Raw genomic sequence first — 24,275 nt, forward strand, 5'->3', positions numbered from 1 at the left:
TTTACTTGCATAAATTTGACAACTTAGATGAAAAGGACCATTTTCTCAAAAGACACAAACTACTATAACTTACTCAATATAAAGTAGAAAATTTGAATATTCATACAAATATTAAGGGAATTAAAGCATAATTAACACCAATTATTTATAATCTCTTCCAGAAAATATAAGAAGGAGACATTTCCAAGCTATTTTATAAAGCTCAAACTACTCTGAGAGCAAAATGAGACAAAAGGTACAAAATAAACTAAAGAATAAACTACAGACCAATATATTTTGTGAATTGCAGTGCAAAAGCCTACAACCCAGAAACAGATTTATTCAAATATGCCCATCTAATATTTGGTCAAGGTGTAAAAACAATTAAATACAGGAAAGATAGCTTTTACAGCAAATGGTGCAGGTTCACTAGGATATCCAGAGATAATCAATCAATAAATCAATCAATTAATAAAATAATCTCTTTCTAAGTCTCATACCTTATGCCAAAAGGAAAAAAAAATGACATTATGTTAAGTGAAATCAGCCAATCTTTTGTATTAAAAGACAAGTACTGTATAATTCCAGAAATATGAGGTATGTAAAGTTGACAAAATTCTAGAAACAGAAAGTAGAATGACAGTTACCAGGAGCTGGGCAGAGGGACAGAAAAGGAGTTGTTTAATGGGTATAGAATTTCTGATTTTCAAGAAGAAAAAGTTCCGAAGATCTGTTTCACAATAATGTAAATATGCTCTACAATGTTGCACTACACACTTAAAAATGGTTAAGATGGCAAATTTTATGTTGCCTTATTTATCACAATAAATTTGAATGCAAATCAAAATATATCACAAACTTAAATGTAAAACACAAAACTATAAAACATTTAGGACAAAATACAGAAGAAAGTTTTCATGATACAGAGCTAGGCAAAGAGTTCTTGGACTTAACATCAAAAGCATGACCCTTAAAGGAAAAAACTGACAAACTGGACCTCATCAAATTTAAAATACTTTGCACAGTAAGAATCCCTTTCAGAGATAAAAAGTCAAGTTGCAGAATGGGAGACAATATTCAAGAGCCACGTATTTAACAAAGGACTGATATTTAGGATATGCAAAGAACCTAATAGTAAAACAATAACAATAAAAATAGTGACTATACCAAATGCTAGTGAGGATGCAGGGAAACTGGATCTCTCACACATTGCTGGTAAGAATGTAAAAAGGAATGGTCACTCTCGAAAGTTGGAGAGTTTATTTAAAAAGCACATATGCACCTACCATATGACTCAGCAATTGCATTTCTAAGCATTCAGCTCAGAGAAATAAAGACTTATGTTCACACAAATATCTGTATATGAAGAGTTTAGCAGTTTTTTCTCATAATAGTAAAAAACTGGAAACAGCCCAGACGTCCTTCAATATGTAAACAGTTAAACAAACTATGGTACATCCATGCTGTGGAATACTACTCAGTCATATGAATTCTGCTGAGTAAATATGTCAATCCTAAAAGGTTACATATTGTATGTTTCCATTTCAATAACATTCTTGAAATGACCAAATTATATAAATAGGGAACAGATGAGTGACTCTCAGGATTTAAAGAGAGTGTGCAGATGGAAGCAAAGGGGATGTGGCTATGAGAAGGAAACATGAGAGGTCCTTGTGGTGATGGAAATGCCTCATTTGATTGTGTTAATATCAGTATCCTGTTGTTACATTTACTATTATTTGGAAGATGTTACCATTGGGGAAAACTGGGTAAGAGGTACATGTGATCTCTTTGTATTATTTCATGCTATTGCATGTTAATCTACAGTAATCTCAAAATAAAAAGTTTAAGTGCAAAAATAAGCAACTTACATGCAGAAGTCTTATTTTTAAACATGAAGGAAGTGAGGCAAGAGTCACTCATGGATGCTAAATGTCCTGGGAAATTTTAAGGAGAGGCAGGATATCTTTATGGTTCTCAGAGTATGTTCTCACAGATTATTAATTGCAAGGCAGGGAAAAAAGCACATATTGGAGAAATCAGGAAACACTCTCTTGACTGGAGGATCAAAATTATTATCAACACTGTCTCGGATGGATGCTATGTGGCTCTAGATGTGATGGATGTGATTTGCTGAGAAGGACTCAGTATCCCTATGTATTATCCCAGCAAATAATATGAAAATTGAATCTAGTCATGAGGAAACACTAGTCAAGCAAAAAACAAGAAATTCTACATTACGAGTATGGCTGGTACCGTTAAAAACTGTTATTAAAAAACAAACGCCATGGAATTGTTTCAGGCAAAGGGAATCTAAAGAGACATGGCAAAATCCTCTAATACCTAAATCCCATCCAGCTCCTGTAGGAGTAGGGTGGTATGATTCTATAAAAGGCATTATTTGTGTAACTGAAGAAAATAAAATATGGCTATAGATTAGATAAAATGAGTATATTTATATAAATCTGTAAAGTTTATCAGTGTACTATGATGTGATAATGTAAGAGAATATCTGTATTCTTAGGAAATGCATGTTGAGCCACAACTACATATCTGACTTAACCTGAAATACTTCAAAAAATTAGCTACATGTATATGTGTGTGTGTGTGTGTGTGTGTGTGTATTAGAGAGAGAGAGGAGAGGGAGAGGAGAATGAGAAGGAGAGAGAGAACAGAAGATAAAGCAATGTACTAAAATGCTAACAAAGGGAAAATCTGGATAACTGTATATGATTTTTGTTCATACTACTTTTCTTATTTGGCAAATTTTGCAAATTTGAAACTATTTTGAATTAAGGAAAAGTCTAAAACTGAAGACAAAATACTGCTCATGTTCAATCCTGTTTCAAGGTGAAACAACAAAACATTTCTGTATGAGTGAGGCTTCATTCAACTTCAGGTGACAGTAAAAGCTCAAATGAGCTCTTACAATAAATAGAAATGATGGGAAACAGGAGCAATTTCAGGCACTTTTGGATTGAGGGATTTCAAAATTCTATGTGTCACAGAACTTCATCTTGGATTAAGTACCCAGGATTAATCACTATGGGCAGTGTGGTGTGGTGCTCTATCTGCCCGGGTTTGAATCACATGGCTACCTATGACGGCATCTGGGGAAAGGGAGGCAGAGTTGTGGGTGTTGATCACACAAAAACCACATGATTAAGAGGTGGAAGAGTTGTTCCCAAAAGAAAATAAGGAGTTCTGTTATTATGTAAGAAAAGGCAAACAATAAAACCTCAAAAACACCATGACCAAAATTCAAAGAACTTTGGATCAAACTCCATGATCCCCTACCTCTTAACACTTTTCCTTATAGCAGCATCTTTTGTCTAGCCTGAGGAAGAGCCTTTGTATTACAAGGCTGCCCACAGCAAGAGCTCAAGGTATACTTACATGTTCCATAAAGACCCTCTCTGAGAACACAGTAGCCTGGGGTCTGCAGGGGTTGGCACTGCAGGAGTTGAGAAGTAGGTAGACCATTAACTCCACAGGCAGAAGTAATTGAACAGTTCTTCCTAGTGAAATTCATGACATTCATGAATCCACAAGCAGTATGAGATTTTCCCTTTTAAATTGGCAATCTATAAAACCTAAGCTTCTGGATGAGACCTGCAGGTAGTTTGTGTCAATTGAAAGTTGTATTGATTTTAACATCTACCTGTGTTACATTTATCACACAATAAATGTACAATATATTAATATTTAATGAGCATTCAAAATATGTTGAAATTATCAAATATTTATGGATAAATATTCATAGACAACAAGAACAATAGAACACATAACTAGGTAACATTATTTTCGAGGAGATGGCAATGTAATCATCTTACATAGGACTTCTGGTTAATTTATTTATTTTTCATCCCAATAGTGCAAGATTTAAAATGCTATAAATTTTGTGGGTTTTTTTTTTCTGAACTTAATGTGAATATAATACCACTGTTGGAAAAAAATGATACAAAAAAATAATTATACATAGTTTATTTTTTTTGCAGAAGTCCAAAGACTTGGTTCTAAATTGCATAGTCAAATAATTTTTTAAAGGAAGAACCACCAACTCTAACCATCAATGCAATAATGTGTTTCTTTTTACCACAAAATAGCACAAAAAAAAACCCAAAACCTGCAATCAAACATCAGAGTCATACAATGATAGATACTGGCTTTATAAACATAATTGTCATAATACAAGATAATTTTTAGGCTACTACACATCTAGAATAAGAGAAACAAAACTATTTTCATCTGTAACTGAATTATCTTTTTGCCCCAAGTATTTCAGATAAAAACTCTCCAAAACAGCAGGTTATATGTCATAAACGTAAGTAGAAATAAAAATAAAAATAAAATAAAATAAACAAAGTAAAAACTTACTGGTTAAAAAAAAGTGAGCAAATTCTCCTGTCTCACAAATGGAGCCACAGTTTTTTTTTCTTTACCTGTAACCACATTATTAAAGTATACATGTCTGCCTTCATTTATCCATATTCGCAAATCCCTGGCACAGTAATTGGGAGGATTTGTGAAACAGAGAATTTGGCAAAAATAAAAACTCCTTGCTAATTTTTTAGTTGATTCCCAAATCCTGTATCCTGACACACATTTTACCTGCAATATCTTTCTACATCTCTGCAAAGACTACTGAAAGATGCTCACCAGTCACTTCTCAGAATGGTGATAAAGGTGAAAAGAGAAGGGTAGAAAAATGTCTGAGAGCTGTGAGTTGGTACAGATAGAATGGTGACTCACCTATAAAGTGACTGAATAATTTTAATTCATTAAGTACTTATTTTATGAGATTTATCACTTACATGCTATGCTCAAATCTCCTTCTAGCTAAACAGCCTATTTGCTCAGGCAAAAGATACTGGGCTAATGTAATGCAGAAATTGAGCACTAACTGTAATAGAATAGCTACCGTCCATATGCTGGAATGACTCATGAGGTGGCCTGTCACAAAGAGCTTTCCCCTATGATCAGAATAATGCTAATTAATGTAGCCAAATAAATGGGTTGCCTTCCTCTTGGATATTGATTGTAGAACAGAGAATACTGGGGTAGTCAAGAGCAGGAAGAAGAAAAGAGAGAAGATACTGAGAAACAGAGAAGGGCTAGAAAAAGCTCTGCAAGTCCACAGGGAATAATGAAATAAGAACAGGCACAAGCAGGTAAGGAATTGTGGACGAATGGAATGGTATATTCAAAAGACATGGAGCTTGTTTCAGACATTTACAGTAGTTAGAACTTGTATAGGCATGAACCAAAGGATAGAGTTTTGTTTCAATATTTGCTTCTCCTCTCATTCCAGACCTCTAAATCTTGTTGTTTTAAGGGCTAATTTTTGGTCCACTTTTATTTTCTATTCATATTCTTTACTTAGCAACTTCACTTTTACTCCAGTCTTTTAGGTTATCTTTATGTTACCACTTTTCAAATAAATGTCTCCACCTAGCCCTCTGTTCTGAGCTGCAGACTCAAATACTCCCCTGCCTGTTTGAGCTCTCCATCTGTATGTCTCACTAGCATCTCCATAAACATGTCTGAAATGGAATGACTCCTATGCCATTTCTGCTCCATCCCAAAAAAGAATACCACCATCCTCTGGCATCCTTTCTAATGCCAGGAATCTAGGAGACAAGTCTCACTTGTACCTTTTCCTCATGCTCACTCTGACATCCACTGCCAAGCTATAACTAGGATCCATCCACTTTATTCTATCTCCTCTTTTGGCAATTTAGGTCAAATCACTGTCATAGTCTAGGCCACCGTAATAGCTTCTGAATTTGTCTCTCCAATTTTCTTCTTGTCTCCATACTCCACCCATATATCCTACAGTATCTCACGCCATATTTTCAGAGATAAGCCCCACTACTACCTACTACTACTAACTTATATGTAACTCTTAATATAGCTACACATTTTCTACATGTTAACTCATTTAAAGTAAACCAATCATATTGTTCCCTTACTTATAACTTTTTTCTTTCTCTTTCCTTTCTTCCTTTCTTTCTTCTTTCTTTCTCTTTCTCTCTTCCTCTCTCTCTCTTCTCCTTCTCTCCTTCTCTCTCTCTCTCTCTCTCTCTCTCTCATTCTTTCTTTCTTTCCTCTGTCTCTGTTGCCCAGGTTGGGGAGCAATGGCATAATCTCACCTCGTTGCAACCTCCTCCTCCTGGGCTCAAGCCAGCCTTCCATCTCAGCCTCCTGAGAAGTTGGGACTACAGGCACATACCACCAAGCCCAGCTAATTTTTTATAGCTTTGATAGAGATCAGGTTTTTATTTTCATGTTTCCCAAGCTGGGCTTGAACTCCTGGCCTTAAGGGATCCTTCTGCCTTGGCCTCCCAAAGTGCTGGGATTACAGCTGTGAGCCACGATGACTGGCCTTTTTCCATGTATTTCTACTGTATTTAGGATAAACAAAAAAATAAATGGGGGGGGGCGGAACAAGATGCCCGAAAAGGAACAGCTCCAGTCTCCAGCTCCCAGCGCGAGCAACACAGAAAACTGATGATTTCTGCATTTTCAACTGAGGTGCCGGGTTCATCTCACTAGGCAGTGTGGGACAATCGGTGCTGGTCAGCTGCTGCAGCCTGACCAGCAAGAACTGAAGCAGGGCGAGGCAACGCTTCACCTGGGAAGCCCAAGGTGGAAGGGAATCCCTTTTCTTAGCCAGGGGAACTAAGACACACACCACCTGGAAAATCAGGTAACTCCCACCCCAATATTGTGCTTTACCAAGGGTCTTAGCAAACAAGCACACCAGGAGATTATATCCCACACCTGGCCGGGAGGGTCCCATGCCCACGGAGCCTCCCTTATTGCTAGCACAGCAGTCTGCGATCTAAGGGCAAAGCACCAGCGAGGCTGGGGGGGGGCGCCCACCATTGCTGAGGCTTAAGTAGGTAAACAAAGCTGCTGGGAAGCTGGAACTGGGTGGAGCTCACAGCAGCTCAAGGAGGCCTGCCTGTCTCTGTAGACTCCACCTCTGGGGACAGGGCACAGCTAAACAACAACAACAACAAGAACAACAAAAAAAGCAGCAGAAACCTCTGCAGACGCAAACGACTCTGTCTGACAGCTTTGAAGAGAGCAGTGGATCTCCCAACATGGAGGTTGAAATCTGAGAACGGACAGACTACCTGCTCAAGTGGGTCCCTGACCCCTGAGTAGCCTAACTGGGAGAAATCCCCGACTAGGGGCAGACCGACACTCCACACCTCACACGGCGGGGCACACCCCTGAGACGAAGCTTCCAAAGCAAGAATCAGACAGGTACACTTGCTGTTCAGCAATATTCTATCTTCTGCAGCCTCTGCTGCTGATATCCAGGCAAACAGGGTCTGGAGTGGACCTCAAGCAATCTCCAGCAGATCTACAGCTGAGGGTCCTGACTGTTAGAAGGAAAACTAACAAACAGGAAGGACACCCACACCAAAACCCCATCAGTACGTCGCCACCATCAAAGACCAAAGGCAGATAAAACCACAAAGATGGGGAAAAAGCAGGGCAGAAAAGCTGGAAATTCAAAAATAAGAGCGCATCTCCCCCTCCAAAGGAACACAGCTCATCGCCAGCAACGGATCAAAGATGAATGGAGAATGACTTTGACGAGTTGAGAGAAGAAGGCTTCAGTCCATCAAACTTCTCAGAGCTACAGGAGGAATTACGTACCCAGCGCAAAGAAACTAAAAATCTTGAAAAAAGAATGGAAGAATAGATAACTAGAATAATTAATGCAGAGAAGGCCATAAATGAACTGACAGAGATAAAAAACATGACACAAGAAATACGTGACAAATGCACAAGCTTCAGTAATCGACTCGATCAACTGGAAGAAAGAGTGTCAGCGATTGAGGATCAAATGAATGAAATGAAGCAAGAAGAGAAGTCTAAGGAGAAAAAAGGAAAAAGAAATGAACAAAGCCTTCAAGAAGTATGGGATTATGTGAAAAGACCAAATCTACGTCTGATTGGGGTGCCTGAAACTGAGGGGGAAAATGGAACCAAGTTGGAAAACACTTTGCAGGATATAATCCAGGAGAACTTCTCCAACCTAGAAAGGCAGGCCAACATTCAAATTCAGGAAATACACAGAACGCCACAAAGATACTCCTCGAGAAGAGCAACTCCAAGACACATAATTGCCAGATTCACCAAAGTTGAAATGAAGGAAAAAATCTTAAGGGCAGCCAAAGAGAAAGGTCGGGTTACCCACAAAGGGAAGCCCATCAGACTAACAGCAGATCTCTCGGCAGAAACTCTACAAGCCAGAAGAGAGTGGGGGCCAATATTCAACATTCTTAAAGAAAAGAATTTTAAACCCAGAATTTCATATCCAGCCAAACTAAGTTTCATAAGTGAAGGAGAAATAAAATCCTTCACAGATAAGCAAATGCTTAGAGATTTTGTCACCACCAGGCCTGCCTTACAAGAGACCTTGAAGGAAGCACTAAATATGGAAAGGAACAACCAGTACCAGCCATTGCAAAAATATGCCAAAATGTAAAGACCATCAGAAACTGCATCAACTAACGAGCAAAATAACCAGTTAATATCATAATGACAGGATCAAGTTCACACATAACAATATTAACCTTAAATGTAAATGGAATAAATGCTCCAATTAAAAGACACAGACTGGCAAACTGGATAAAGAGTCAAGACTCATCAGTTTGGGGTATTCAGGAGACCATCTCACATGCAGACACACACATAGGCTCAAAATAAAAGGATGGAGGAAGATCTACCAAGCAAATGGAGAACAAAAAAATGCAGGGGTTGCAATCCTAGTCTCTGATAAAACAGACTTTAAACCAACAAAGATCAAAAGAGACAAAGAAGGCCATTACATAACAGTAAAGGGATCAATTCAACAGGAAGAGCTAACGATCCTAAATATATATGCACCCAATACAGGAGCACCCAGATTCATAAAGCAAGTCCTTAGAGACTTACAAAGAGACTTAGACTCCCATACAATAATAATGGGAGACTTCAACACCCCACTGTCAACATTAGACAGATCAATGAGACAGAAAGTTAACAAGGAAATCCAGGAATTGAACTCATCTCTGCACCAAGTGGATCTAATAGACATCTACAGAACGCTCCACCCCAAATCAACAGAATATACATTCTTCTCAGCACCACATCACACTTATTCCAAAATTGACCACATAATTGGAAGTAAAGCACTCCTCAGCAAATGTACAAGAACAGAAATTATAACAAACTGTCTCTCAGACCACAGTACAATCAACCTAGTATTCAGGACTAAGAAACTCAATCAAAACTGCTCAACTACATGGAAACTGAACAACTTGCTCCTGAATGACTACTGGGTACATAATGAAATGAAGGCAGAAATAAAGATGTTCTTTGAAACCGATGAGATCAAAGACATGCATACCAGAATCTCTGGGACACATTTAAAGCAGTGTGTAGAGGGAAATTTATAGCACTAAATGCCCACAAGAGAAAGCTGGAAAGATCTAAAATTGACACTCTAACATCACAATTAAAAATACTAGAGAAGCAAGAGCAAACACCTTCAAAAGCTAGCGGAAGGCAAGAAATAACTAAGATCAGAGCAGAACTGAAGGAGATAGAGATGCAAAAAACCCTCCAAAAAATCAATGAATCCAGGAGTTGGTTTTTTGAAAAGATCAACAAAGTTGATAGACTGCTAGCAAGACTAATAAAGAAGAAAAGAGAGAAGAATCAAATAGACGCAATAAAAAATGATAAAGGGGATATCACCACTGACCCCACAGAAATACAAACTACCATCAGAGAATACTATATACACCTCTACGCAAATAAACTAGAAAATCTAGAATAAATGGATAATTTCCTGGACACTTACACTCTCCCAAGACTAAACCAGGAAGAAGTTGAATCCCTGAATACACCAACAGCAGGCTCTGAAATTGAGGCAATAATTAATAGCCTACCAACCAAAAAAAGTCCAGGACCAGATGGATTCACAGCTGAATTCTACCAGAGGTACAAAGAGGAGCTGGTACCATTCCTTCTGAAACTATTCCAATCAATAGAAAAAGAGGGAATCCACCCTAACACATTTTATGAGACCAACATCATCCTGATACCAAAGCCTGGCAGAGACACAACAAAAAAAGAGAATTTTAGACCAATATCCCTGATGAACATTGATGCAAAAATCCTCAGTAAAATACTGGCAAACCGAATCCAGGAGCACATCAAAAAGCTTATCCACCATGATCAAGTGGGCTTCATCCCTGGGATGCAAGGCTGGTTCAACATATGCAAATCAATAAATGTAATCCAGCATATAAACAGAACCAAAGACAAAAACCACATGATTATCTCAATAGATGCAGAAAAGGCCTTTGACAAAATTCTACAGCCCTTCATGCTAAAATCTCTCAATAAATTCGGTATTGATGGAACATATCTCAAAATAATAAGAGCTATTTATGACAAACTCACAGGCAATATCATACTGAATGGGCAAAAACTGGAAGCATTCCCTTTGAAAACTGGCACAAGACAGGGATGCCCTCTCTCACCACTCCTATTCAACATAGTGCTGGAAGTTCTGGCTAGGGCAATCAGGAAAGAGAAAGAAATAAAGGGTATTCAGTTAGGAAAAGAAGAAGTCAAATTGTCCCTCTTTGCAGATAACATGATTGTATATTTGGAAAACACCATCATCTCAGTCCAAAATCTCCTTAAGCTGATAAGCAATTTCAGCAAAGTCTCAGGATACAAAATTAATATGCAAAAATCACAAGCATTCTTATACACCAGTAACAGACAAACAGGGAGCCAAATCATGAATGATCTTCCATTCACAATTGCTTCAAAGAGAATAAAATACCTAGGAATCCAACTTACAAGGGATGTAAAGGACCTCTTCAAGGAGAACTACAAGCCACTGCTCAGTGAAATAAAAGAGGACACAAACAAATGGAATAACATTCCATGCTCATGGATATGAAGAATCAATATGATGAAAATGGCCATACTGCCCAAGGTAATTTATAGATTCAATGCCATCCCCATCAAGCTACCAAAGAGTTTCTTCACAGAATTGAAAAAAACTGCTTTAAAGTTCATATGGAACCAGAAAAGAGCCCGCATCTCCAAGACAATCCTAAGTCAAAAGAACAAAGCTGGAGGCATCACGCTACCTGACTTCAAACTATACTACAAGTCTACAGTAACCAAAACAGCATGATACTGGTACCAAAACAGAGATATAGACCAATGGAACAGAACAGAGTCCTCAGAAATAATACCACACATCTACAGCCATCTGATCTTTGACAAACCTGAGAAAAACAAGAAATGGGGAAAAGATTCCCTATTTAATAAATGGTGCTGGGAAAATTGGCTAGCCATAAGTTGAAAGCTGAAACTGGATCCCTTCCTTACTCCTTATACAAAAATTAATTCAAGATGGATTAGAGACTTAAATGTTAGACCTAAAACCATAAAAACCCTAGAAGATAACCTAGGTAATACCATTCAGGACATAGGCATGGGCAAGGACTTCATGTCTGAAACACCAAAAGCAATGGCAACAAAAGCCAAAATGGAGAAATGGGATCTAATTAAACTAAAGAGCTTCTGCACAGCAAAAGAAACTACCATCAGAGTGAACAGGCAACCTATAGAATGGGAGAAAATTTTTGCAATCTACTCATCTGACAAAGGGCTAACATCCAGAACCTACAAAGAACTCAAACAAATTTACAAGAAAAAAAAACCCCATCAAAAAGTGGGGAAGGGATATGAACAGACATTTCTCAAAAGAAGACATGCATACAGCCAACAGACACATGAAAAAATGCTCATCATCACTGGCCATCAGAGAAATGCAAATCAAAACCACAATGACATACCATCTCACACCAGTTAGAATGGCGATCATTAAAAAGCCAGGAAACAACAGGTGCTGGAGAGGATATGGAGAAAGAGGAATACTTTTACACTGTTGGTGGGATTGTAAACTAGTTCAACCATTATGGAAAACAGTATGGCGATTCCTCAAGGATCTAGAACTAGAAGTACCATATGACCCAGCCATCCCATTACTGGGTATATACCCAAAGGATTATAAATCATGCTGCTATAAAGACACATGCACACATTTGTTCATTGCGGCACTATTCCCAATAGCAAAGACTTGGAATCAACCCAATTGTCCATCAGTGACAGACTGGATTAAGAAAATGTGGCACATATACACCATGGAATAGCAGCCATAAAAATGGATGAGTTTGTGTCCTTTGTAGGGACATGGATGCAGCTGGAAACCATCATTCTCAGCAAACTATTGCAAGAACAGAAAACCAAACACCGCATGTTCTTATTCATAGGTGGGAACTGAACAATGAGATCACTTGGACTCAGGAAGGGGAACATCACACACTGGGGCCTATTATGGGGAGGGGGGCGGGGGGAGCGATTGCATTGGGAGTTATACCTGATGTAAATGACGAGTTGATGGATGCTGACGAGTTGATAAGTGCAGCACACCAACATGGTACAAGCATACATATGTAACAAACCTGAACGTTATGGACATGCACCCCAGAACTTAAAGTATAATAATAAATAAATAAATAAATAAATAAATAAATAAATAAATAAATGCTCCCCATCCCCGAATTCTACATGAGCAAGCCACTGCCTGCTTCTCCAATCTAAACTTGCCTCTCTCCTTTCCTATGCTTAAGTCATAGTAATCTCCCTTAATTTCCAAAATGTATCAAGTTCTTCCAGGTACAGCATCTTTTTGCCTACTGTTCCCTGTGCTAGGAGCCCTCTTGTCCAGATACTTTTGCCTTACTAGTTCTTTCTGTCCTTTAAGTCATGGTTTCATTGTTACCTCCTTCTACAGACATGCCCTGACCACTCCATATGAAAGACCCCTGCATCATATTATTTACTTACTCTGAGTCATATAATCTGACTTATCACATGGCTCAAGACATAATTAATAAACATTATCATTATTTAAAGTCATGTTTCTTGTGTGTCTCCCACACCACAATGTATGCTTTGAAAATGAAGAATCTTGTCTATCTTGTTCTCCCTTGTACCTTCATGTTCTTAGCACAGTGCTTGCCTCCTAGCTGGTGCTCAGCAAATTTTTTTTTTGAGTGACTAGAGTATATTTAGGAATTAGTCAGGGCATATGGGCAGCTACAATAAATCACTCCAAAATATAAGTTGTTTAGCAAAATATATTTATTCCTGGGTCAAATCAGTACAATGCAAGTCAGTAAGGGTGGCAGAGACTCTTTCATCGTCAATATATAACTACCAAATTTATTTTAGAGACTCACATCTATTTGGCTGATGGGAGAGAGAGACAGGAAATGTTAAAGGCACACTTTCTCTTAAGGTTTCTAGGCAGAATTTTTTTTGCAAAGTATCCAGCCAGTCCTCTCCTGGCTATATATAACATATTCAACATCACTATGTGATTTCTCATGTTGCACGCTCTATCCCATAAGATGTGGATCTTTTTGATGTCAGGGACCTCAATTCCCTCCTCTGCTTCCTCTTAGCACAGAAAAGTATAAGTTTATAACTTAATAATTTCTGTTGATCAATTGATCAAAATGAGTATAGGAAGACTGAACATAGCCTGCTGGCAAAGAAAAATTCTGGAATAATCAATATACATAGGTTTAAATTACTTTCTTCAGTAAATTCTACTTGCTATATGGCATTGGGAAAGTAAATTTGCCTGATCTCATTTTTTTTCTGTCAATAGGTTCTTACATTGTCATTACATTACAACAAATTAATAGCTTTTAATGGGTTAAAGCATGTTTTAAGTGTTATAGCCTATGCAAATGCCAAGTATCCTTCTAAACTTATTTTACAACCAGGATGCATAAACTCTTTATCTTTAAACAAAAGCATGAAGACTTCATTTTCATATGGTGCTCATTATTTGTATAGAAAATAGTGAGTGAAGCATATATAAACTTGTTTCAGAAAAAAAAAAATAAGTGATATCACCACAATGGCAGAATAGGAAGTCTTAGATGCCACTCCCCATCACAGAAACTTCAACTAGCACAGATCAGACCATATTTTTGAAAACCCAATACTTGGAAATACGCCTGAGACACCCATTGGGTCTGCAGAACTGAAGAAAGTCTGAATTAGAAAGGTAAGAAGAAAAGTCTCACTCCAACAGTGTTGCCCCCAATTTGGCAAAACATCAGACAGAGAGAATTTTCCCGGATCCACAATTTATGAAAGGGTAAAAAAGAACTGAGGCAGTCATTTAGCTTCTCTAGCACTTCAAGATGCTTCCCAGAAAGCCCACTTCAATCTCACCTCATGGGTAACACCAGGGGAAACAGCAGGAATAGACCAGCAGGGGTCAGGCACAAACAAACAAAAAAAGAAGGCAAAGGTCACATAGTGACTAGTATGCAGATCTTAATGGTACTTCTGGTCCTGCCAGATATGGCATTTGATTGCAGATACCAGCCAACTTTGTAGCCAACCTGCAAAAATGAGCTGGTTGCCTTCAGGAGCAAGATGGGAAGTTCAAGCATATTTGGAACAATGTAGGCCTGTAAGGATGTTACATAAGGCAATTGTATCCTTAGGAAGAGGATTAAAAAACAAAACTATTAATAATGATTATAGCTAAAATACATTGTCTGGGATACACAACACAAAACAATGGAAATTCTAACATCATAAACACAAAATCTGAAGGAGAGGAGAGTAAAACTATAAAGTTGTGGTATGCAATCAAAGTTAAGTTTTTTTAATTTGAAATAGGCTGCTATAGCTATAAGACATTCTATGTAAGCCTCATGGTAAGTGCAAGGCAAAAATCTTTATTAGAAGCAGAAAACAACAACAAAGCATTCTATGCACATTACTACAGAAAACCGTCAAACTACAAAGGAAGATAGCCATAGAAGAAACAAAGTATTTACAAAACAACCAGAAAACAACTATCTAAATGGCAGTTGTAAGTCCCTATCTATCAATAATTACCTTGAGTGTAAAAAAATTAAATTATTTAATAAAAAGACATAGAGTGACTGGATTGAAACTAATAAAGGAAATAAGTCTCAATGAAATGCTTCGTGTAAGAGACTAACCCCCCTTTTAAGGACGCACATAGACTGAAGGTGAATGATGTGGTTTGCCTGTATATCCACCCAAATTTCATCTTGAATTATAGCTCCCATAATTCACATGTGTTGTGGGAAGGACCCAGTGGGAGGTAATTGAATCATGGAGCATGGGCTTTTCCCATGGTGTTCTTGTGATAGTGAATACATCTCTTTAGATTTGATGGTTTTATAAAGGAGAGTTCTCCTGCACATGGTGTCTTGGCTGCCACCATGTAAGGCATGCCTTTGCTTCTCCTTTGCCTTCCACCATGATTGTGAGGTCTCTCCAGCTATGTGAAACTGTGAGTCCATTAAACCTTTTTCCTTTATAAATTACTGAGCCTCAGGTATGTCTTTATTATCAGTGTAAGAATAGATTAATACACTGAAGGTATGAAAAAAGATATTCCAAGAAAATAGAAACCAAAAGAGAGCATGGACATCTATACTAATATAACAAAAAATAAACCTTAGGGCCAAAAACATAAAAAGAGATATAGGAGGGCATTATATAATGATAAAGGATCTATTCATCAAATAGATACAACCATTGTAAATGTATATGCACTCAATATCAGAATACCTAAATATATAAAACAAATAATAAAAGATTTGAAGACAGCAAGAGATTGCAATTAAATAACAGTAAGATATTTCAATATCCCACTTTCAGTAGGGAAATATTAATAAGGAGATACTGAACTTAAACATTTTAGACCTAGTAGATCAAACAGACATATATACTGACCATTTTACCCAACAACAACAGAATACACATTCTTCTCAAGCACACGTGGAACATTCTCCAGGACAGATTACATGATAGGGCACAAAACAAGCCTCAGCCAATTTAAGAACAGTAAAATGATATCAAATATTCTTTTTAAGCACAATGATAAAAAATTAGAAAGAGTAATAAAAGGAATTTTCTGAATAACAAATGGGTCAATAAATAAATTAAAAGAGAAACTGAAAAAGCATCTTGATACAAATACAAATGAAAATATTATATACCAAAATGTAGGGGATATATCAAAATCAGATCTAAAAGGAAAGTTTATAACAATAAATCCCACATCTAAAAAGAAAACAAGACCTCAAATAAACAAGCTAACATTACACGTAATAGAATGAGAAAAAGAGAAACAACCCAAGCCTAAAGTCTGAAGAAGGAAAAAAATAACAAAAATCAGAGCAGAAATAAGTGAAATAGAGACTAGAAAAATAATACAAAGCTCAACAAAACTAAGAGTTGTGCTTTGAAAAGATAAACAAAAAGTGAGGAAACTTTAGCTACACTAAGGAAATTAAAAAAAAAAAACAGGACTCAAATAAATAATATCTGAAATGAAAGAGGAGACATTTGTACTAATAATTCAGAAATACAAAGGATAATAAGAAACTACTGTGAACAATTACATCATCCAATTGGATAACCTAGAAGAAATAAACGAATTCCTAGACATACACAACTTGCCAAGACTGAATCATGAAGACATAGAAAATCTGACAATTATAGCATCCTTTCATAATAAAAACTCTGACCAAATTAGGTATAGAAGTAATATACTTCAATATAACAAAGGCTATATATAAGAAGCCCACAGCTAACATCACACTCAATGGTGAAAAATCAAAAGCTTTTCTTCTAATACCTAGAACAAGATGAGGATGTATGTTCTTGCTGCTTCTATTCAAAGTCCTATTTTCAAAGTCTTACTTCAAAGTTATTTCTATTGAAAGTCTTTGCCAGAGAAAAAAAAAAAGTCATACAAATAGGAAACAAAGAAGTGAAATTGTCATTGTTTGCTAATAACATGATCTTAAAAACAGAAAATCCTACAGACCCTGCCAAAAAACTATGAGAACAAATGAGTACAGCAAAATTATAGGAAACAAAATTAACACACAAAATTAGTAGCATTTCTATATACTAACAACAAACTACCTAAAAAGGAAATAAAGAGAATAATTTTATTTACAATCATTGTAAAAAATAAGATACTTAGGAATAAATTCAACTAAGGATGCAAAAGACCTGTATATTAAGTTATAAAATGTGTATGAAAGAGATTAAAGAATTCACAAAAATGGAAAGATATCCCTTTCTCATGGATCAAAAGAGCAAATATTATTGGAACAGTCATACTTTCCAGAGCAGTCTACAGATTTAATGAAATTTCTATCAGGATTCCAATATCACTTTTCATAAAAATAGAAAAACAATCTTAAGATTATATGGAGCCACAAAGAAACAAAAGCAAAAGCAGTCATGAGTAAAAATAACAGTTGCAGGTATCATACACCTGATTTCTAACTATGCTACAAAGCTATAGAAATTAAAACAGCATAGTACTGTTTAGAATAGACACATCGACTAATAAAGGAGAATACAGAGCCCAGAAGATAATATACACAGGCATATCGATTAATTTTCTACAAAAGTGCCAAGAATTTGCAATGGGAAAAGGATAGTCTCTTTACCAAATTTTATTGGGAAAATTAAATATCCACATATAGAAGAATAAAACTGAACCCTTATCTCATATCATATGCTAAAATCAACTCAAAATAGATTAAAAACTTAATTGTAAGACAAGAAGTTGTAAAACTACTGGAAGAAAACATAGGTGAAAAACCATGCAATGTTGAAAAAATCGTCTGGGCAATAACTTCTTTTTTTATTTGACTTAAAAGTGCAAGCAACAAAAGCAATAATAGACAAATGGGATTACACGAAACTAAAAATCTTCTGCAAAGTGAATAATTAACAATATGCCGAGACAATCTACAGATTGGGAGGAAATATTTTCAAGCCATGTATTTGACAATGGGTTAGTACTCAAAATATATAAAGAGCTCAAACAACTCAATGGGAAGAAAACAAAACAAAACAAAACAATTTTTAAAAGGGCAAGGGACCACAATAGACATTTTTCAAAGACCTACAAAAGGCAAACAGACCTATGGAAAACTGCCCAACATTGCTAATTATTAGAGAAATTTAAATTAAAACCACAATGAGATATAATCTCAAACATGTCAGAATGGCTATTATCAAAAAAAAATAAAAGATAAGTGGGGTGAGGATGTAGAGAAAGGGGAACTTTTGTACACTGTTGGTAGAACTGCAAATTAATACAGACGTTATGGAAAGTTCTATGGAAATTTCTCAAAAAACGTAAAGTAGAATTACTATATGATCCAATAGTCCCACTTCTGTTTACCCAGAATATTTAAAATCCATTTGTAAAAATGTTTGCAATCAGATGTTTGTTAAAGCACGAGTTACAATAGCCAAGATATGGAATCAACCTGGGTGTTCATCAACAGATGAATAGATAAAGAAAATGCTGTATATACACACAATGAAATATTATTTAGCCTTAGAAAAGAAGGGAATTCTGTCATTTGAGGCAATGTAGATTAACTTGAAGGATATTATGCTAAGTGAAGTAAGCCAGCAACAGAAAGACAATTACTCTATGTGCCTACTTGTATGTGGAATTAAAAACAATCAAACTCACAGAAGCAGAGAATAAGGGTGGTTACAGGGACTGGAGAGTAAGGAGAATGGAAAGATGATGATCAAATGGTACAAAATCTAAGACAGGAAGGATTTTTTAAAGATACCTTTCACAGTGTGGTGAATATAGGTAATAATATGTACAATATTAATAGGTAAATGTACATATTATTATCTGTATTATTACTATATTATTACAAAACAGGTGACAACAAACTTCAAATGTTCTCCCCACAAAAATGTTAAGTATTTGAGATGATAAATACGTTAACTAGTATGGTTTATTTATTTCACATTGTATTCATAAATCATAACATCTTTTTATTCCATAAATATACACACTTACAAACTGTCTATTTATAATGTTAAAATAAAGATAATAGGTTAAATGAAAACTTAAATTTGTGATTGAAATAGAAACGATGTCATTTTATATAACCTTATAAAACTGTACAAAAATTTTTTCAGGCAAGTGTTTGCCCCATTTCAAATAAATTTGATGAAAAGTCCTAGCGTTCAGATCCCTTGATAATATTTATAGTTTTCACACTCTACCCTTCAGTCTTAGGAAGGTTCTAATTATTGAATTGCTATCTTTTAGTAATATAACACTCCCCAAATGATTAATTATTAGTAGTATTTTTGACATAGAATATAACACAATAGTTTTGTTTCTCTTTACAATTTAAAATTACTTTGAATGATTATTCTAGTTTATTTATCTTATGACTAGCATCATTTATATAAAAGAAACTCAAGGTAAAGTCAATAAAACGTGAATTTCAAATTTCAGAACCTAAACACCAGTGTATCCCAACCTTTGGAATATTGATCAATATTCCAAAAAGGTTATGTACTAAAAAGGTAATTTTTTAATCTTACAGTTTTTAATGGGCATTTGCATATGATTTCCTTTGATCCTTACTGAAAACGTGAATTAGTTGACATCTACAAGTGGTACAAGTTTTCCTATGTCCATTTTGTAAATTAGGAAAATTTTAGAGGGACTAAATTCTGCTCTATATTTCACTATAAAACTGTGAAAGTTAGATATTGTGCAACCAAACATTCTAAAACATAGTAACTTAAAAAACATATGTTGTTCATGCTTCTGAGGATCCAAAATTTACTCTGGGCACAGTTGATTTGTTATTCTGTGCTTGTCCAGAATTAATCATGTCTGCAGTAACCTATGTAAGCTAAAATACATTGCAAAAATGTCATCATATAATATGTACTATTGTATGTTTTTACATGCATAGGTAGCTCACTTTTTAAAAATTACTGACTAATGTATATTAATGGGTACATCACAACAGGTTTATCCATTTGTCTGTTGACATCTGGGTTGTTTTTAGTTTGTGTTACTATAAGTAAAACTATGATGAATATTTATGTGCAAGTCTTTGTATGAACATATGCTTTCTTTTTTCATGGGTAAATATCTAGGAGTATAATGGCTGAATCACATAGTAGATGTAAATTTAACTTTTTAAGAAATTGTCACACTATTTTCTATATGGTTATATTTTATATTCCCACCAGCAGTGTAAGAGAATTCCAGTTGCTCCATATTTTCTCCAAAACTTGGTTTGATTGGTCTTTAAATTTTTAGACATTAGAATTGGTTTATATTGATTCCTCCTTGTAGAGGAATTTGTATTTTTCTAATGAAGGCATATATTCATTTGCTTATGCACCATTCTAATATCAGCTTCGGTGAAGTGTCTGTTCAGAGCTCTCATCCACTTTTTATTACATGTATTGAAATTTAAGAGTCTTTATATAATCTAAATACAAGTACTTTGTCAGATATTTTGTTTTATAGATATTTTCTTCTAGATCGTGGCTTGCCTTTTCATTTTTGCAAGAGTGACAACTTTTTCATGTTAGAGTCAGGGATACATGTGCAGGTTTGTTACATGGGTATATTGCACAGTGCTGAGGTTTACAGTACAAATGAATTTGTCACCCCGGTAGTGAGCATAGTACCCAACATGTAGTTTATTCAATCCTATTCCTCTCCCTCTCTCCCTCTTCTTTTATTCCTTAGTATCTATTGTTCCCATCTTTACGTCTATGTGTACTCAATATGTAACTCTCATATACGGTATTGGGTTTTCTATTTTTTCTTTAGTTACCTTAGGATAATGGCCTCCAACTGCACCTATGTTGCTGCAAAGGAGATGATTTCAATTTCTATGGCTGCATAGTAGTCCACGGTGTATATGTATCATCTTTTCTTTATCTTATCCACCATTGATGGGCATTTGGATTTATTCCATGTCTTTGCTATTGTGAATAGTGCTGCAGTGAATATATGAGAGTGCCTGTGTCTTTATGGTAGAGTATATACCCAGTAACAGTATTGCTGGGTCAGGTAGCGGTTAAACTCTGTTCCTCGAGAAATCTCCAAACTGCTTTCTACAGTTGCTAAACAACTTTATATTCCAACCAAAGTTTTGTAACTATTTCCTTTTTTCTGCAGCCTCATCAACGTCTGTTGTTTTTGCGTTTTTAACAAAAGTCATTCCGATTGGTGTGAGATGGTATCTCACTGTGGCTTTGATTTGCATTTCTTGATTATTAGTGATGGCTAGCATTTTTTCATGTTTGTTGGATGTGTATATGACTTCTTTTGAGAAGTGTCTGTTCATATCCTTTGCCTACTGTTTAATGAGGTTATTTCCTTTTTGCTTGTTGATTTGTTTAAGCACTTTATAGATTATGGGTATTAGACCTTTGTCAGATGTATTGTTTGCAAATATTTCCTCCCATTCTGTAGGTTGTGTTTACTCCCTTGATAGCTTCTTATGAGTGATTATTGAAAGACTAAAGTTTTTAATTCTGAAGTTCAAACTGTTGTTTTTTTCCACTGTCATGTTTACTCTTTATATCCTATTTTAAGAAATCTTTGTCGAATGCTTTCTTTCAGAAATTTTCTACTTTTAATTTTTAAACTCATGTCTATAATCCATTTGAGTTAATTGTTGTATGTGGTGTGAGATTTTAAAACCGCCTATATCAATAATTACATTTAAGTAGTCTAAATGTTCCAAATAAACAACAGGGAGTATCAGACTAAATAAAAGGGTAAGATTTAATTATATGTTGCTGTTTACAAGAAAGGAACTTTAAATGTAAAAACAGAGAGATATATTTAAAAGTAAACATAAAGATATAAGATACATTGTGCTAGTGAGGGGCTGTGTAAATATCAAACAAACTATATTTTAACAAATAATATTGACAGATAAGAAGAAATATTTCATAATAAAGGATAGAAGTGTCAAGTTATCAAAAATACATAGCAATTATAAATACGTGTGCACCTGCTAATAATACCTTAAAATATATGAAGCAAATATATTAAGTAAGACTGGACAAAATTAAAAGAAGCGATAAACCTGCAACTATAGTTAGATCTTTCTACCTACATATAATTGATATAAAAAGGAGTCAGAAAATAAGGAAGCGTTTTAAAAACTTGAAAAACATCAAATGGATAAGTAGCCTGAAAATAAGTAAGTGCCTAAAAGACATAAACAAAACCAGCTAAGTGACCTGATGTATATAGTTAGTACACTGCACTCATCAGCGACAGAACTTATGCATGTTTTTCATGTGCACATGGAATCTCACCAAGATAGACCACATGCTGTGCCATAAAATAAATCTCAGTAAATTCAAAAAGATTTAAATCTTACAGAGTCCATTTTCTGCCCACAATGTGTTAAATTAAGAATCAATAAAAACAAGATATTTGGAAAAACACTAAATAATGGGAACTTACAAGACAAAATATGTAAATAAGCAATAGGTCAAAAAAGACCAATTGGTCAAAAAAAGATACTCCTGGAGAAATTAGAAAAATATTTTGATCTTAATTTTGATCACAAGATATCAAAATCTGTGGAATGCATCCAAAGCTGTATTTATAATTCTAAGTGCTTAGAAATAAAAAAGTCAAAATTAATAATTTACGTTTCCAATTTAATAAGCTATAAAAATTGGCAGTAGGAAGTGAATAATACAAATAAAAATTAATGGAATTAAAGCAAAAGGATAAACCATTAAAAAAACAATGAATACAAAAGTTATATATTTTAGATTACTAATAAAATTGATAAATTCTGAGCAAGACTAATAGAAAAAGAGTTAAAATTATAAATTATTAATACCAGAAATGAAAGATATTATCACAGATCCTATAGCTATTAAGACAATAATACCATAATATTATGCATAACTTTATATCTATGAATTTGACAACATAGATGAAGTTGCTAAATTTCATGAAAAATATACTTAGAATACCTTCCTCAAGGCCGAGCGCGGTGGCTCACGCCTGTAATCCCAGTACTTTTTGGGAAGCCGAGGCGGGCGGATCACCTGAGGTCAGGAGTTGGAGACAAGCCTGGCCAACACGGTGAAACCCTGTCTCTACTAAAAGTACAAAAATTAACTGGGTGTGGTGGTGGGCGCCTGTAATCCCAGCCATTTGGGAAGCTGAGGCACAAGAATCGCTTGAACCCGGGAGGCAGAAGTTGCAGTGAGCCGAGATAGCACCACTGCACTCCAGTGGGCGTGACAAGAGTGAAACTCCATCTCAAAAAACAAAACAAAAACCTTCCTCAACAAATCAGGAAAATCTGAATAGTTTTCACGTCTATTAAGGAATTTTTATTTATCAAAAATCTCAGTGTAAAAAACAAAAAGTCAGGGTGGTTTTATTGTTGATATTTAGAAATGATTTGTGAAGAAATTATACTAATTTTACACAAACACTTTTAGAAAATAAAGGAGGAAACACTTTGTAATTCATTTTAAGAGACCAGAATAATAAAAGTAGAGAAAAATATTACAAGAAAAGTACAAACAAAACTCTCATTAACACTGGCACAAAAATATTTAACAAAATACTAGCTAATTAAATCCAACAATCCTTAAAAAATTATATCATATTTAAAGTATGGCTTCTCCCAGGAATGTAAGATTTAATAAACATGAGAATTCAATACATATCATTTACAAAGAAATCGATATGTATAATTCAATACATATAATTCAAGAAAATGAAGAAGAAATTTGATTACTCTGTAGAAGCAAAGAAAACATATGCCAAAATTCAATGTCCATTTATGATAAGAAAAAAAACCCTTTTAACAAACTGTGCAAAGAAGATATCTTCCTCAAACTGACAGAGTGTCTACCACGGAACCTATAGCTAAAACCACTTTATGATGAACACAAACACTTCGCTCCTAAAAGACTCAACAAGTAAGAGTGTCATATTTACTACTTCGGCTCAACATTGTAATGGAGATCCAGATGAATGCAATAGGCCAAAAAAAAAAGCATGCAGTTTAGGAATAAATAAGTAACATTGTATTTATTTATATGTGGCATAATCACAATTATGTATGCCAAAAATCCTATGAAATGTACAAAAAATTTACCAGAACTAATAAGTGAGTTTAGCATAGTCATGGTCACAGTATACCAGCTTCACATATAAAAGTCAATTGTATCTCTCTATAAAGTAATGATTAATGAAAAAAGTAAAATACAGTGTTTCCAGTAGCATCAAAAATCAAGAAATATTTAGGAATAATTTAAAT

This window comes from Chlorocebus sabaeus, chromosome 22 (assembly GCF_047675955.1).
Source record: "Chlorocebus sabaeus isolate Y175 chromosome 22, mChlSab1.0.hap1, whole genome shotgun sequence".
NCBI lineage: Eukaryota > Metazoa > Chordata > Mammalia > Primates > Cercopithecidae > Chlorocebus > Chlorocebus sabaeus.